General features: G+C 42.5%; 1 long non-coding RNA gene across 1 annotated transcript; it reads left to right on the top strand.

Annotated features, from left to right (window-relative positions):
• Positions 1-2,090: 2,090 nt before the first annotated feature.
• On the top strand, positions 2,091-5,883 carry LOC110706405. Its single transcript, XR_002508341.1, has 3 exons — positions 2,091-3,731; positions 5,127-5,248; positions 5,456-5,883. It is a non-coding gene; the product is annotated as an uncharacterized LOC110706405 (long non-coding RNA).
• Positions 5,884-18,212: the final 12,329 nt, after the last annotated feature.

The following is an 18,212-nucleotide window of genomic DNA, read 5'->3' on the forward strand; positions in this document are numbered from 1 at the left end:
AAGGGGAGCAAAGACCCGATCGGGCAACCTCTAGCCCGATCGGGCGCGGAAAACCATAGTGTTGTGCATGCTAAGGCGCGCCCGATCGTGCGAGCATCTAGCACGATCGGGCGATGCTTCTTGGGAAGAACGTGAAGAAAAAGGCGCGCCCGATCGGGTGGCCCTTTGCCCGATCGGGCGCGCGTTTTTAGAAGACCTGATTAAGTTTAGTTTTAATTGTTTTAGAAAACGTTTAAATACGATTTTGTACGGAATTTTTAGATTACCTTCTTTCTTAGACTTTCTCTCTCTACTTAGTATTTTTCTCTCTCTTAAATTCTCTCTCAACTTTTGTTCTTAATTATTCCATTAATTCCATAATTCTTTTTGGTAATAATTTCTTCCCTTTTAATTTCAGTTATTTTATTTGCTTCCTTGATTATGCTTTTACTTATTTACTTGATTGGTTTAGTTATGATGATGCGTGAGTAGTTTCATTCTAGGGTTTATGGGGATCCATAATTAATATGAAGGGATAGTTTGTTAATATTGATTATTGATATTGCATGATAACTTCTTATTGAATTGTTTTAATTCTTTGCAATTAGATTATGAATCGAGCAGATGTAATTTGATTGTGAATGTTTAGCTATATTGAATTGATGAATCGAGCAGATGTTAATTTAATATCAAAGGCTATTTTCAATAAGAACTTAGATCTAGTAAATTGCGAGAGCCTGTTAGATCTATGTTGATTAATAAATTGCGAGAGCCTGTTAATCATGTTATTTGTGCATTGTTAATTATTAATTACTTCGCTCTATCCCGGAATATTAATTGTTGGTGAACCAGCGACCCTAGGCTTCCTTATTATTGTTTCTTTTCTCCATAAACTTATTCTTCGTGGTATAGAATTTATTCCCAAAAATATTGGTTACTTAGATAATTTAGATTATAATAACTAATTAGGAATAAAAAGACTTGTTTCCCTGTGGAGTTCGACCCTACTTCCCTATCTACTTTAGTTAGAGGACTTAGGTTTTTACTTTTGATTAGGGGATACGACTTTACCTTGTCAAGTATCAATTACCACTTCTCTAAACTGAAGTTTGAATGTAACAAATAAAAGCCATTTAGGACAACATAAGAATACAGTTATATATACTTTTGTAAAATATATAGTATAGCAAAACTACCTATAGCTATTTTTTTCCCATCAGATTATTGTCTTGGTCATTGATTTACAAGCTATAAGTTTGGGTAATAATGTGTTTTGAGTACTCTTATATAGAGTAGTTTACTGTCTGGTTGAGTCGCTTTGGTTTAAAGAGCGACTCATGGGGGTGTTTTAAAATACATTGAAAATGTGTATAAGCAGGGTAAACTGAGTACTTACCGCAATTTTCTTTCGTAAGTAGTCAGGCCAATGAGCTTTTCGCAGTATTTAGCCAAAGCAATCAGTCTGAGAGTCCCAGTGTTGTTGCTCAACCCTGTGTGTAATTGAATATGAGACTATAAAATATTTTAGTTTTGGAGAGGGCTTGATTCAAATTGAGGCAGACCTGGTTGTAGCAATGCATTTGGCTCTAACTTTGTAAGCCTTAGGTCATGTTCTCATTTACTGAACTGAGCTGAGCTGAGCTGAACTGAACTGAACTGAGCTTAACTATACTGAAATGATTTGAACCGAGGGACTTTTTTCAATTGTTGAACTGAACTGAGCTGAATTAAATTGTTTATGAGAGAAGGAAATTAGGAATCGAATTGAATAGAACTGAAGTGATACTACAACAAATCATCACTTGTGCCACGAATTATGCCACTGGAATTCCAAATTCGTGGCATAATTTCATCTAGCCACGGGAAAAATGAACTATAATACAATACCTAAATAAGAGGATTAATTTATGCCACGGACAATTATTTTCCCGTGGCAATTATCTCACTTGTGCCACGGATAGCGCTTTTCTCATGGCAAACTTTACATTTGTGCCACGAGTAGCTCTTTTCCCGTGGCAAACTTTACTTATGTGTTACGAATAGTTTTTTCCCATGATAAGCGTACACTTATGTGATTTTTTTTTTTTTTTCAAACAATGACTACAAGTGATATCACTAACCACTAGTTTATTTTTTTTTTTTTTTATTTTTTTTTTTTTTTTGAAAGATCACTAATCACTAGTTGAAAAAACTTAAATGACACCAAAGCAATGCATTAGTTTTCCATTCTTTTTGTCATCATCCAATTCAATTTCACAATCTAGGGTTTTATCCTTAATTTTATTCTCAAACACTCATTTTAGGGTTCACCTAAACGCATATAGTGAACTATTGTTTATAGTTACTGAACTCGATTTTGTTGCTATGGAATTATACTAATAGAAAAAAGAAAAAAGACTTATAGAGAAAGACACCAATTTTTAGTGGATGCGTAGACCGAAAAAAACCCCAATAAAATGTGGTTAATAAATAAAAATCGGATTAGACATAAATAATCCGTTAAATGAAGATCGGTGCCCAAAAAATTCAATGGTAGCGTTTTTCATTTGATCGGTTTTTTGATTTTGCATTTGATTTTGATTAGTAGTATTATTTTTATTCCTTTTTTTTTAGTCATTCATTCTTACCCCAATAGTTCAATACGGCAATACTACCTACCTATGGCTATTACATAATTTTTTTTTACCGAAGTAGTGACTATGCGGTAAATTTTTTTATTTTTATTTTTATTGAAGAAAATGAGGTAAATGGTAATACCCACTTATGCAGTTATGCGTATGCTTCATCTTTCTCCTCTCAAAATCACTGTATTATATCTCTCGTAAAAAGAAAAAAAAAAAAAAAAAAAAAAAGAAAAAACACCTCTTGTACTTCATCTCTCTCATCTCAAAGTTTTTCAAGTACTCAATGACTCCATCTTCCTCATCACCTCCACGACTTCCTCACCTCCATGCCTGATTGCCTTCCTCCATTTCACGGCCTTTGACACATCATCCTCGACCATCGTCTGCAAGTCCTGGATTAAATTTTTGCGATTAATAAGGTAGAATGCGAATGAAATTTCCTCAAGATCGAAAATATGCAGCCTTAATTCGAGGAAAATCGAAAATTCCAGACTGAATTTCGAACCAATTTCAGGGGTTTCATGCCATAATTCAAGCAAAAAAAAATTCGAATCAAATTCAAGTTAGGGTTTCTGGTTTATTTAGCTTTGTGTTTTTTCGGGGCTTTTTTTAGTCCAATTATTCATGTTAAATGCTTTGATTTCTCGGGGTTAAATTGATGCAAATTGTTCAGCGGTTAATTTTGATGAATCCTGTTTCCTCCAAAATTCTATTTTTTTCTGAGTAAATAGGTGAAACAGCTTTTGAATTTTGTTTATATATATAAATTTGCTAACTTTGTGTTTCATTTTGTATGATTTGTGTTTGAGTTTATTTCAATTTAGTTTTGCGTGATTGAACTTGCAATTCTATTTTAAAGGTGAAATTCCCTTTTTTCTTCTTTTAATTGGGTTGTCTACATCAAAAACAGTTTCATCAACTATTCAACTGGTGTGTCAATGTTGCCACCCTCTGAGAACTTCTGAACTGTTAATTCTTTCAACTCCTTAAGTCCCTGTTAGGAGTTTTGAGTTCAACATAAAGGAAGCAACACTATAATCCGTATTAGTAATACTAATTACAAATTTAGGTCAGCTATTTTACCAGAGAATATGGTATCTGATAGACAAGAAGCGTCTGCATATCTTGGTAAGCGTCTTGAATGTTTCTGTATAACTGACCTAAGTTTGAATTCTTCTGTATGCTATCTCTTTATGCTGCTACAAGCTTGTTCCTTATAAGCTGTTTCAAAAGCCATTAAATCATCTTAGAATCGCATCTCTTAGATTTGAAAATCTACTTGTATAAATGTGGGAGTTCTACTCATGCATGAGAATATGAGATGCTTGTTGATTTCAGGTTCAAAATTAACTGAGGTTTCTGCATAACAGTTGTTTTTGGTTCCCAATATTTGGGAAACAAATTAAGCCATTTACATTTATAACAATATATAGTCACGTTAATAAGGTACCCTGTGAATGCCCAACTTGAAGTGATTCTAACTAGTCCTGTATGCTTTATTTGAAAAAAATAAATAAATTATATAGCAGCCTGTCATTGTATTTAGGCCCATTTTTATTATCCTGCACTCATGCTAGTCCATATTTCCAGCTTCAGTAGGCAATGGTGTTGATCGATGGTCACAAAGAAAATGCTTTTCATATAAACAGGTTTCAAATATTGTTTGTAGTTGTATCACTATTAGCCAAGTCATGAGTGAATGATACCCGGTGTTTGAGAGAAGCCAAGCTTCTTGTATGCATGGGAGATTGAGGAACGACTCCATTTGAGGGGGGTATACCTATAAGACCACAAAATATGACCTGTGGAATGTCAATTTGACAAATAAAAATAAGCTTTATAAAACTTTAAACTAAAGTAGAAAGTCAAATCTTACTTCAAACATCATGAAGAAATTAGATTAAATCCTGGGATAGAATGCTTACCAGAAAACCAAGTAGAATACACTATAAACTCCTTGATGATAGTCCAATTTGAATAAGCACCAGGAGACCATGGATTTGGACTGAAAAGACGCCTAGGAATCCCATCTGGAACATTATGAGTTAGTATTTATTTTTTTTTAGGTACTTTCACAATTCGTATCTTTATAAAATCTAAATTGTTTTTTTTTTTTAATAAATTTTGTTATTTTTTTTTAATCAAATTATCTATGTTTCCTGAATTTGGTGATGGATGTTTGTTATATGTATATCTGCATTTTGAATATAATTTATGGTCATATGTGATATAAGTGGTTGTTGATGAGCAATTGATGGTAGAAATTGGTGCCTTCACATTTACACTTTGCGAGTTTTTAACCTTTGTTGATATAATGTGTTCTGAAACAAATTAAATTGTGGTGAAGGGTGAATATTGACAATCACCATTATCCTTGCCAATGCAACATATGCTAAATCGCGTGATTGATGATTTGCGATTTTAGTTCAACCGATTATTACAATGAAATTGTTTGATGAGAAAAAAGTTAATTGAGAGGGGATGTGAACTTATTATTAATCTTGCTCCTTTTAAATTTATCAGGGACTGTAGCAGCCTCTGTGACTCCTCAACCCCTTGCTCTGAAAAGGAACTCTCTCTTCCAAAGAGGCTTGCAGCCACATAACTATAGTCTTCCAGTAGTGCTCCAAAAAGGGTTATCCATAGTATGTGCTTTAAAATCAATAATGAATTAAATTAAAAAAAAATTCTTCTTTTTTTTAGGGTGAGATTTTAGATAGGGTGTGTAGTTTGCTACGACTAATCAAGCAAAGAAAACCATGAAATTTGCTCTGTTGTGTCTTTGACATGAATTTCTGTCATATTTTCTGCTCTTTGCGTGCTCTGATTGTACCTTTTGGTTGTACATGCAGGCACTTGTTTCAGCAGCAACTAGTGGGAGTAAAAATATTATCTTGGACTGATAATGGTCCTCATGAGAGGTGGAAGAAAGAATGTTCTTGTGGATGTGCTGGAATCTTTAATGCTCCTGTTGCTCTATCACTATTTGCCAAAATATTTGAAGAGGTATGCATTCATAACAGAAGTAGAAGTGGCTTAGGATGGTCAGAGAAAGCAAAATGTTTTAGATGCTCGAGGGTTTGCCACTGTTGCTGTATTTGGGCGCTGTTGCTGCCGCTACAACTACTGTTGGAACATTGCTATTGCTTCTGCTTCTGTCTTGTTGATTATTACTGCTTCAATTGTAGTGTACTCTTAAACATTTTTTTTTTTCATTTTTTTGGATGAACAGTGTATATTTACAAGCTATTAATGAAAATATCTAAGTTTTATGTGTATATATGCACTAAGTCAGTTGATCAATTTGGGTGAACAAATGCAAAATCGGTGCCTAATTGCTATTTTCTACTAGTGTTAGTAGCCACAGTAAAATTTATTGAATCATAGCTTATTAGCGAAGGTAGTATTTTTGGCAAACAAGCTATTTAGCCACTGTAATATTTGTGGCAATGATATTTATTAGCCACTGTAGAATTTGTGGCAAATAATTTATTAGCCACATTAATATTTGTGGCAATGGATTTATTTGCCACGTGAATACTCGTGGCACAAAATAAAACTTAAATAAATTACAAAATATATTATAACATTGATAAAGGACCCACGCTTTTTGTCAAATGAGACTCAAAGTTGAGTATCTAAACTTAACAACTTTATTTTGGAGTTACTAAGTTTAGATACCAACTTATAAACTTATTGATGTCCTTTGCAAAAAATACTCTCTCTCCTAAAAAAAATTGTCAAGTCTCACCATCGGAGATGATCTTAGAATATGGATTTGGTGGGCTATAGATTGAAAAGGGCATCAGTATACTTTAGAGAGTCTCATTATTGGGAAATTAGACTTCACATGAGTTGCTAAATTGAGAAGTGGATTGGGTATTAGTGTATCATCATTGGAGGTTATTTAACAACTCTTTGTATTTCAATACTCAAAATTGCTGGGTTTCACCAATAGAGATGGTCTTACGCATCATTCATAAATACTCCCTCCGTTTTTAATTACTTGCTCCACTCTCCATTTGCGGTCGTTTTTAAATACTTGCTTCATTTCCTTATTTGGAAAGTTTATACAATATTTAATTCAATTCTCTAAAATACAACATAAATCATATTTTATTAATTTTATATTCTCTCTCCTCTAATTCTCTCCGCTACTTTTGCTTTTTACAATTTTTTATTCTTCCATCTACCCCACTACCTCTATATTTTATTACTTTCTCCAATTTCTCCTAAAACTCTGTGAATGGAGAAATGGAGTAAGTATTTAAAAACGAAGGGAGTATAAAATTACAAATTCTTAAATGAACTTGGTTCACATTAATTATTGTGGACCACTTATATTAGAGAAACTATGGTTGTTTTATTAATAAAAAAAAAGGTCACTATAATAAAAATAAGGTCACTATGATGATATAAAAGTTATTTTGGTAATATATGGTTGTTTTATTAATTCTTTTAATGAAATATTTTTATAACTGGTCAATATGAATAATATAGTCACTATGTTAAAATTAGGGTCATAACGTCGTATTCAAGTTTACAATAATGTTAAACATTATACAAATTTAATATGGTTACTGATTAGGGGATTTTGCTCCCACCAATTGGAATGCGCCACGTGGGCCAATCAGGTCCTGCCAAGTGTCCCCCAGTTGGAACTGTCAGAGTTTACCACGTGGCACACGCCTATTTGTCCACCCTGGACCTATTATGTCATGACACGTGGCATCCTCCATGCCTAATGGAGAAACCGGCCACCTAGGCCCAACTTCCAAGGGAAGCCCAATCAGCCCTAGGTTAACCTAAACCTAGGATTGGCACGTTTCCCAAGGTTATAAATACCTCCATTAATCCTCATTAAGGGGGATTACGCACATTAAACACTCTCACCTGGAGAGACCCAATCACTTTTATTTCCGCATTAATTACTCCTTAATCAAGTACTAACTTGACCGTCGGAGGCGGATCTCCAATCATCCGGAGCATCCGTTCTTTTTGCAGGTACAGGCGTCCGGTTCCAGTCTCGGAATTGTAACTCTCCAGCAGGACATTAGAAAACCCCGAAACATCTTGGCGCCGTCTGTGGGGAGAGTACTTCCGAGATGGCATCCACGTCTGTACCGACTTCTGAAGAGAAGCGTCCCCTAGACGACCCTCAAGTTCAGCCGGACCATGATACTGAGGAAGAATTTGAAGTTGAAGCTCACACAGCTTCAGACGGGACCCTAAGGGCCCGACGCACCCGTCATTCCGAAAGGAGGGAACGGGAGCATCTTCAAACTAGACTCAGTGATCCAGCCGGCGCACCGCCTGTTCAGCAGCAGCCGACTGATGGGTCTGCTCCCATTACAAGAAACGAACTCATGACCTTCATGAGGGGCTTCAAGGGAGAGATTCAAGAGTTGCTCAACAAGAAACCTGCTCTGGCCAAGGAGCAGTCAGCTAAGAAACCTTCCATTTCAGGGAAGAGGAAGCCAGTTCAAGGGCGAGAGGCGACCCCTCATCCTAACTCTAGGAAGTGGGAGCCGCCTGCCCTTGATTTCACAAAGTACCGCTTTCCTACTCCAGGAAAGAGGAAACCTGTTCGTCATATTCAGGCGGACGGGTCGAAGAAAACATACACAGATGCTCGGCTATTGCTAGAACAGAAGAAGAATGACCGATCGTCAGAGTCGGCCTCTACTTCAGACTTCCAAGACAGTCTACGCAATACCTCGATGAAGTATACTCAGTCGTATCATGAGAGTCAGTCAGGAGGCACCTCTCGTCAGTCCGGCTTTCATAGTGACCAGGCGGTACCAAACTTACCATTTGTACCGCAACAACAATATTTTTTGCAGCCACCTCTGTTTGGTGGGCGTGCAGCAAAGAATGTCCAACCTATGGACTGGCAGCTACGGTTGCTTAGACTTCGGGAACAGCCGTCGGCCTTCTCCAAGGAAATTGCTGAAGCCGCTCAGCCGGCCAAAGTGAAAAATGTATTAGTAGGCGCCTATGACGGCACTACTAACCCAGAAGACCATTTGATGGCATTCACCAACCTGATGTACCTTCAAGGGTTGGATGATCCCACTTGGTGCAAGTGTTTCCCAGCGACTCTCAAAGGAATCGCACAACAATGGTTCGGCAACCTGCCGACTGGTTGTGTGAATAACTTCAGGACGCTTGCTTACTTATTCACCTCCAACTTTGCCATGAACATACCTGCGAAGAAGACGACCCTTGATTTAGGAACGATTCAGCAGGGCGAGAAGGAGGGGCTTCGTTCTTACATCAGGCGGTTTAACCTGATGAGAATACAGATTCAAGGGTTACCGGATGAGGTAGCCTATACTGACTTTTTAGGCCTCAAAGACGGATCGACATTCAAATTTGATTTGGTCCGAAAGAGGGTGGCGACTCTTCAAGAGGCCTTGATTGAAGCGGAAGCCTATATACATGCGACTGATCTTTGTAGTACAAAACAGTCGGACGGGAAAAGGTTCGACAAAAAAGAAGGACGACAGAAACAGTTGTCGAACAAAGATGAGAAGAAAAGAAAAGAGGTCTGGGCGGCTGATTCCTCTAAACACCCGGCCCTGAAGAAGAAAAAAGAATTCAAACCATACTCCCCAAAGTATGCGTTTAACAAGGATAGCCAAGCTATCCTAAAGGAAATCAAGGGACGGATCTCAATTGAGAAGCCGGTCCCCATGAAGGGTTCTGCAAGAAACCGGAACCAAGAAAAATTCTGTGATTATCATGAAGATGTTGGTCATCACACCAACGAATGCATCAGTCTCATGCGGTATCTGGACCGCCTGGCTGAGCAAGGCGATCTTGACACTTATGTCAAGAAATCTACGGGGAACACTTCCTCGAAAAAGCAGTCGGCCAAAAAAAGTCAACATGCCGACAGCTCTGATACAGATGATGCAGTCGTCTACACCATTGCAGGCGGCTTCGCAGGAGGCGGTCCCACTATTAGGGGCAACAAAGACAATATCAGGCGGTTAGATGTAAATTCCGTTCACCAAGAACGGCCTTCCAAATATTCATTTCCTGAGATTGTCATCACTGAAGAAGATCTAGGAGGGGTAAGAGGGCCGCATGATGATCCTATCGTCATTGAATGTAAAGTGGCCAACCAGAGAGTTGGCCGAATCCTCATAGATACCGGAAGCTCCTCAGATCTCATCAGTAGCAAATGTCTGTCGAAACTAAAATATCAGACTGATTGCATACATCCGGCCTCCCACCCTTTAGTAGGGTTTGGAGGAGGAGGAGTCCACCCACTGGGACGAGTGGATTTACCCATCCGCCTGGGCGAAAAAGGGGAAGGACGACACATGGTAGTCCGGTTCCTGGTAGTAGAAGAACTCTCGGCCTACAACATGATTCTGGGTCGACCAACCCTGAATAATTCCAAGGCTGTTATAATCCCATCTCTTATGTTGCTCAAGTTTGAGAGGGATAATGGAACAGTCGGGTCCCTAAGGGGAGATCAGAGGATGGCCCGAGAGTGCTATCTCTCGGATCTCAAGCCCACTGTTATGGCCGCTGGGTCAAGTGGTGGAAAAGCAGACCTTGACAATGTCAAGGAGAGTGCGCCTGTTCAAGAAGCAGGCGGCAAGAAGAGAAAGGCAGCCCAGACGGGGGCCGCAAGAAAGGACAGAAAATAGAAATCATTGGTAGAGGAGCGGTCGGATGAATTTCGCCCTCAGCCGGCTGGTGAGCATACGGACTTGATCTTAGACGACTCACGTCCTGAGCGAACAGTCAAAGTTGGGACGACTGCTCTGAGAGTCCTGGGTGACGATTTTCACAAACTATTGAAAGAATACAAGGACATCTTTGCATTCGAAGTCCTGACCTGGCGGTACATAAACTGGCTGTGGATCCGAAAAAGAAGCTGGTAAGGCAGAAGAAACGGAACCATGGCGAAGAAAGAAGTCAGGCGGCAGCCGCCAAAGTTAAAAAATTACTTGATGCAGGGTTCATTCGGCAATGTTACTTCCCAGACTGGGTTGCAAATGTGGTGCTTGTTAAAAAGCCGAATGGCACCTGGCGAATGTGTGTAGACTACACAGACTTAAACAAGGCATGCCCCAAAGACAGTTACCCTCTGCCTAAAATTGATAACCTGGTCGACTCAACAGCCGGCCATGCTTTGATGAGCTTTATGGACGTCTACTCTGGTTTCCATCAAATTCCTCTATGGAAGAAAGATCAGGAGAAGACGGCCTTCGTCACTGATCAAGGGTTATACTGTTACACGGTCATGTCGTTCGGTCTTAAGAATGCCCCAGCCACCTTCCAGCGAATGATAAACACTGTGTTCTTTGATCAGATTGGGAGAAACGTCGAGGCATACATTGATGATATGATTGTCAAGTCTAAGCTTCAGATAGATCATATGTCGGACCTCCGAGAAACTTTCGCCACACTCAGGCGGCACCATGTCATGCTCAATCCCAAGAAATGTGTATTTGGAGTTGAGTCTGGGAAATTTCTCGGATTCCTTATCAATCAGAGAGGAATAGAGGCGAACCCTGAGAAGGTGCAGGCGGTCATCGACATGCAGTCGCCTCGTACCGTCCGAGAGGTTCAGAAGTTAACAGGTTGTCTGGCGGCCTTGGGAAGATTTCTAAGCCGATCAGGCGACAAATGCTTATATTTCTTCCAAGCCATTAAGAAGAAGGCAAGGTTTGAATGGGGGCCGGATGCTGAGGCGGCCTTCCAGAAATTGAAAGTTCACTTGCATTCCTTGTCGAGGCTGGTCAGCCCTTTGCCCAAAGAAGTACTCTACATGTACCTGGCCGTCTCTGATCATGCGTTAAGCGCTGTTCTTCTTGCTGAAAGAGACGGCTGTCAGCTACCGGTCTACTTTGTCAGCCATGTACTAAAAAATGCCGAGTTGAGGTATCCTTTAGTGGAGAAATTTGGTCTTGCGCTCTTCATGGCTGTTAAAAAATTGAAGCCCTACTTTTTGGCACATGCAGTCGTCGTGTATACAGATCAACCTATCAAGCGGCCACTGACCACCATGGAGTCGTCAGGCCGGATGATCAAATGGGCCATAGAAATACAGAGCCTCGAAGTTACTTTCGAGCCTAGAAAAGCAGTGAAGGGGCAAGCCTTTGCTGACTTTATTGTTGAGATGACTCGTCTCCCTGATTCTCGAGATCCAGACCAAGTCTGGAAGGTATATGTGGATGGAAGCTCTACTTCAAATGGTTGTGGAGCAGGCGTCATATGTCAGTCGCCAGAGGGCGACAGGTACGAGTATGCTCTACGCTTCAGTTTTCAGGCCTCAAACAATGAGGCAGAATATGAAGCTTTACTAGCCGGAATCCGCATGTGCAAGGCGGCAGGGGCACGAAAGACAGACGCCTGTTCCGATTCACAATTGATAGTGAGTCAGTATAATGGCGAATACGAAGCAACCCATCCGGCCATGATCAAGTATTTACAGGCGGTACGACAGGCAGTCGGATCCCTTGAAGATTTTCATCTGACTCAAGTGCCGAGATCAGAAAACAACCAGGCGGATGCACTTTCAAAATTAGCATCGTCCGCCTCTTGTGATACTCCTCGAACTGTTTTTTGGGAAGTAATGGAGAAGAGAAGCATCGAGGAAGACCCTATTGGAATCCTAGACAGAAGCTCAACCTGGATGGATCCAATCAGGGCATATCTGACAGACGGTACCCTGCCGGATGATCATCACCAGGCGGCAGCGCTGAAAAAACGGGCAGCCAGTTTTGAAATGATAAAGGGAGAACTTCACAAAAGAGGGTACCTTCAACCCTACTTAAAGTGTGTTACCCCAGAACAGGGACGAGAGATACTAGACGATCTTCACTCTGGTTACTACGCTTCCCATATAGGCGGTAGGTCGCTTGCTCAACGGACAAGGCGGCAGGGCTACTTTTGGCCTACTTTAGAAGCAGATGCAATGGAGATGGTGAAAAAATGTGACAAGTGCCAAAGGTTTGGCAAACTAATTCACCGTCCGGCTACTGACCTTACTACCATTCATAGCCCACTACCGTTTGCTAAGTGGGGCATGGATATTCTGGGTCCCTATACGCCTGCTACAGGCGGAAGGAGGTACATACTTGTTGCAGTCGACTACTTCACTAAATGGGTGGAGGCGGAGGCTGTAAAGGGAATCAAGACGAAGGATGTAATTTCATTCATCTGGAAAAATGTCATCACTCGGTTCGGGGTTCCCATGTCTATGGTTTTTGATAATGGTCCCCAATTTGAGACGCCTGTTCTCAAAAGCTGGTTGGGTGACCAAGGAATTGCACACCACTTTGCATCAGTCGGCCGTCCACAAGCAAACGGCCAGGTAGAAGCCTTTAATAAAATCATCTCAGACGGTCTTAAGAAAAAGATTGAACGAGCAGGCGGCCTATGGGCGGATGAATTACCACATGTTCTCTGGGCCATTAGGACGACTGAAAAAGGGGCGACTGGAGAAACTCCATTCCTCCTAACTTATGGTGCGGAAGCTGTTCTTCCAATTGAACACTACGAGCCGCCTCTTCGAGTAATGCTATATGACGAAGAGGCAAACTGGGAAGCCATGCGCCTGGAATTAGACTCACTCCCAGAAAGGAGGGGCAATGCTGTCTTGCGCCATGAAATTTACCGTCTGAGAATGACTAGATCATACAACAAAAAAGTACACAGGCGTCCACTCAAAGTGGGGGACTTTGTACTTAGAAAAATGGAAGCAGTTGGTAGGGCTAATGAGTCTAGCAAATTAACTCCCAACTGGGAAGGACCCTACCGAATCTATGAAGAGGTCAGGGACGGTACCTACTGTCTGGAAACACCAGACGGCCAACCATTGCCTCGAACCTGGAATGTAGATAATCTTAAGAAATATTTATTTTGAATAATGTAAATAGTCGAGGGCTACTTAATAAAAGTTTGATGTTTCATTCAATTTTGTACTAAGAGGGGCATGCCTACTAACAAACAGTCGGCTACTCTCCATGTTTATTTTTCATTCTTACCTAAGAAGGGCATGCCTACTGACAAGCAGTCGGCTACTCTCCATGTTTATTTTTCATTCTTACTTAAGAGGGGCACGCCGCTTGTTTCATACAACCGGCTACTCTCCCATAACACAGTTCACCAAGAACTATCAAAGGCTCATAGCTAAAATGATCAGACCAGGCGCCAAGCCAACTGATCCAAATATAAGTTCAATTCGACCTGTCCCAACATTATAGCAGGCGTCCGACGGCATCCATCTGGATGAAATTCGTCGCAGAGAGCAGCTCCCTATTGGGTGGAACATTGTTCTATAAAATCATTACACGTCACCTATACGACTGTCTAACCAAGACAACCACGTAGCCGTTTCCCGGACAAGGCTATCCCTCACTTAACTGACTAATCAGGTCAAACAAGTGTTCGCAGTAACCATCCTGTCAACCAATCGACTAAACTACTTGGGATAAGAACAGTCGGTATCTTATGAGTTAATAGCCAACAAACATTGGCAAATAAAGGGGAGCAACCGGTACTCACCGCTTGAAACCTCTACTACTCAGTTACCCGGCGACTAGGTAACAATCATGTTTACTTGGTCACTCCTTAAAAATTTAGTATGAGACTAAAAAGGTGTTCATACAACGCCTGTTCACACTAGGTTAAATGTGGCGGGAAATAGTCGGCCTGGACCGACTAGAGTCTCTAGCTTAAAAAAAACAATAAAAAAAGCAAGGCAGGTAGGAAACCACCTTCCTACTTGGATAAAGGGGATCCAGTCTTTAAAGTGGCCGACTGATCGCTTAGCCTGGAAACAGACAACCAGTCGTCCAGGGGCATAGGTGGTGTGATTAACTACCTTGTACCTGTCCGCAACTATCGGCCATGCAAAACAGTCGGTATAAGTATGCAATTGGATACCAGAGTTTCGATACTTAACAAATTTTAACAAATTCAAAACGAAACAAATTCGAAGGACTGGCATAAACATTCATACCCCCGGCCCCTTGGCCGGGTAAAAGATACAAAAGGAAGCCGGTCATGAAGACCGGCAAAATATTCAGAACCCCGGCCCCCTGGCCGGGTAAATAGAAACAAACGGCACGCAGGCCGTGAAAAGAAGACATAAAGCTTAAGAAGGGGGCAGATCTTCAATAATAGCAGTTGCCGCCTGGTCAGCACTCTTTTTGCTGGACTCGACTTTAGCTGCATCCTTCTTCGATGCATCACCCCCAAGCGGCACAAGCGGCACAAGCGCCACTACCGGCTCCTCCTCCTCCAACGCCTCGTCCTCAGCAGCCACCAGGATCTCTTGATTATATCTATCAGAACACTGGCGGTACGTTTTTTCCGAGGAAAAGTCGGCATTGGGGAAGAGGCGGCCCCAGGTCAGGCGCTGGATTTGAGCAGAGTCTTCCATCATCTCCCGGACCAGCTCTTTCTTTTCTTGCTCGACCTTTGCCGAGAGCTCCTGAGTAAGACTCTTCTCCTGGGTCACCAGGCGTTCCTTACATGCGCCAAGGATTTCTCCAAGGTGTCGTATGAGGACATTTTTTGGCGAAGAGGTCTCAGCTCGGCCTTGAGATTGTTGATGGTCGCCTCCAGCTCATTATTTTTCTTCTGGGCCGCCTCTAACTGAGCCCGGATGGCAGAAGTAGCCTGCGCCTGATAATAAAGAATATCAATTGTCAAAATCTCATTTTGGGCAATTTGAAACATTGCCTTATCACAGTCAGAGGCGGCCATAGCTTTTGCAGCCTTTACCTCTTTGTTCTTCCTGTCAAGCGGCTTGCGAAGGCCGTTCACTCGGAGCAGGGCCTAAGTAAAAGGGAACAGACGTCAGTTTCCAAACAAAAAAACAGGCGTTCTGGAATTTAAATAACCAAAAATATGCTAAGTATACCTCAGCAAGGACCCCTGCAATCCCGTCTAGGTCAAGGGTGCCGACACCCCTGACCGCCTCCCTTTCAGCTGGAGGGACGGCTTTGATCATAGACTTGGCCACCTCGACCAAGTCCGGCTCCTGAGGGCCGGCTGCATCAATCATAAACAAACGAGTTAGACCTAGTTAGAAGGGAGCAAGTCTAAATTCACAAGGACAACTTCATACTTCTAGGTGGCCTGATTGGAGTTTTAGAAGGAGTGGACGGCTGTTTCTCAGCCGCCGCATGTTTCCTGGCAGAACCAGGAGAGCTCGCAACAGTCGTCCTCCGGGTCTTGGAGTCCGGCTGTTGGGAAGAAGATGCTCTTGGAGTGCCCGCCTAAAAAAAAAAAAAAAAAAAAAAAAAAAAAAAAAAAAAAAAAAAAAAACACTCGGTCAGTATATGCATAAACCCAACTCCAAAAACAGAGTGAAAGGTTCGAAGCTCACCAAGGGCGCCCCCTTGTTGGGGGAGTCGGTTGAGGACTGTTGCATGATGGAGGCTCGCAACATGGCCGCCGCAGTCTTGGAGGCGATAATTTTGCTCATGGCGTCCGCTGCAAAAACAAATAGCAAAGTTAATAAAAAGTCATAACAGTAATGCATGGAAAAACAGGGTATTCGACAGGCCGGCTACCTCTTGAACACCGACTGCTAAGGCCACAGGCGGCCAGAAAGTACTCGTCATAGAGCCATTTGAAGCTCGGGACGCAGTACAGGGGTACTTGCTCTCGTACCCCTGTAGTAGAGTCGACCCTCGACTCTACTTTAAAGAGTCCTTTATCCAGGATCTCTTTCTTGGCTTTAGGGGGAACATGCGGCATGCTGCGGCCGCCTGCAAGAAGAGGCGGATTCCTGTTCCACTTGTTGAAGCGCTTGTTCAGCTCAGTGTCTGAACTTTCAATGATAAGGAAGGTGTTTCGCCAATCCTTCCACTTGTTTGCTTTACCTCTTGTCATGAGGTAGCCTCTGTGGCTCGTCAATTGATACCAGCCGGTACCGCCTGCCTTAGGGGTCCGGCTGAGGTAGTTCATGTGGGAGAAAGCCTCGAAGTTTGGCTCCACCCCATGCAGTTCGCACCCGGCCACATAGCCGAGTACGTTGACCCAGGAGTTTGGGGCTAACTGCCATAACCCCAACTCATACCCATCCAAGATCCGCTGAACAGCCGGATGTAATGGGAAGCGCAGCCCAGCCCTGATGGCCGCCTCGTAGCAGCCAAAGCAGGCGCCATCATAACTAGTACCAGCCGGCCAGACGACTGTGTCTTCTGGATCCGGCACGAAAACTAAAAAGCCGGGGCCCATTGTGTGGTTCGCAAGAAAGCTCCCCACTTTCTCTTGCATGGCCGTGATCCGGCCCCGTGGGACAGTGCAGTAGTAGGGGGTATTTTGCTCCCGGTAAGAGGCGGATGGCTCCGCCCAATTGTCCCCCTTCTCAACTGCGTGAGAAAGCCTCGCCTCTTGTAGGCGGCTGTTTTTCTCTTCTGTGTCCAGAGAAGCATGACCAGAAGAGCTAGACTCGGATTCGTCCTCTGACGAGTCCGAAGAGGACGACTCCTCCCCTCTCCCAGAGGGGCCTGCCTCCTCTCCTTCAAAAGGAGCAGGAGAGAATGTAGACTTGTCAACTGTAAAATTGGAAGGGGTCACTTTGACTCCTCCCTCAGAACTGTCGGCTTTCAAGCCCCTTTGGTTCACTTCCACATCTGGCGCCTGGTCAGATTTTTCACTAATAGGCACCCTGTGGGAGGAGCCGTCTGAGTTCGAAATCCTAGCAGTTCTTTTTGTTCTGGCCATCATGTTCTGCATAGACACAGAGACAGTCGGACTTTGTATAAAGGGCAGGTGGCACTCCTAGTCCTAGATTCAGCCGTCCCCGGTGACCGGCTGATCACTAACCTAGGTCGTGTCGTGTGCTTCCGTGGTGCCATTTCAAAAAAAGAATAAAATAAAGAAAAAATTAAGAGTAAGAGAACCGACGGTTACCTGAACGAGTGAAGTTGACGGAGTTCTGGAAATCTTGTGTAGTCGGCTTGTCAAAGTAGGCGGTAGGCAGAAAGGGTCCGAAATGTCAGAGCAAGTTCAGGGGTCTGAATGTTCTCTCTAAAAAATGTGAAAATGACTGAAGTCAACACCCCCTTATATAGGCGAAGTGAGAAGTCGAAGGGTCACTTCCAAAATTCAAAAATTGGGCGGGAGAATCTCTCGGCCTTTCGCCGAGTGACACCTGTAGCAGGCCGTCGCCTGTCACAGTGCGACACCTGTCACACGTAACACGTGACCAGTCACGTGCCACCTGTGAGGGGCAAATGATTAGGGGATTTTTCTCCCACCAATTGGAATGCGCCACGTGGGCCAATCAGGTCCTGCCAAGTGTCCCCCAGTTGGAACTGTCAGAGTTTGCCACGTGGCACACGCCTATTTGTCCACCCTGGACCTATTATGTCATGACACGTGGCATCCTCCATGCCTAATGGAGAAACCGGCCACCTAGGCCCAACTTCCAAGGGAAGCCCAATCAGCCCTAGGTTAACCTAAACCTAGGATTGACACGTTTCCCAAGGTTATAAATACCTCCATTAATCCTCATTAAGGGGGATTACGCACATTTAACACTCTCACCTGGAGAGACCCAATCACTTTTATTTCCGCATTAATTACTCCTTAATCAAGTACTAACTTGACCGTCGGAGGCGG

Source organism: Chenopodium quinoa, unplaced genomic scaffold, assembly GCF_001683475.1.
Source record: "Chenopodium quinoa cultivar QQ74 unplaced genomic scaffold, ASM168347v1, whole genome shotgun sequence".
In the NCBI taxonomy this organism is placed as follows: Eukaryota; Viridiplantae; Streptophyta; class Magnoliopsida; order Caryophyllales; family Amaranthaceae; genus Chenopodium; species Chenopodium quinoa.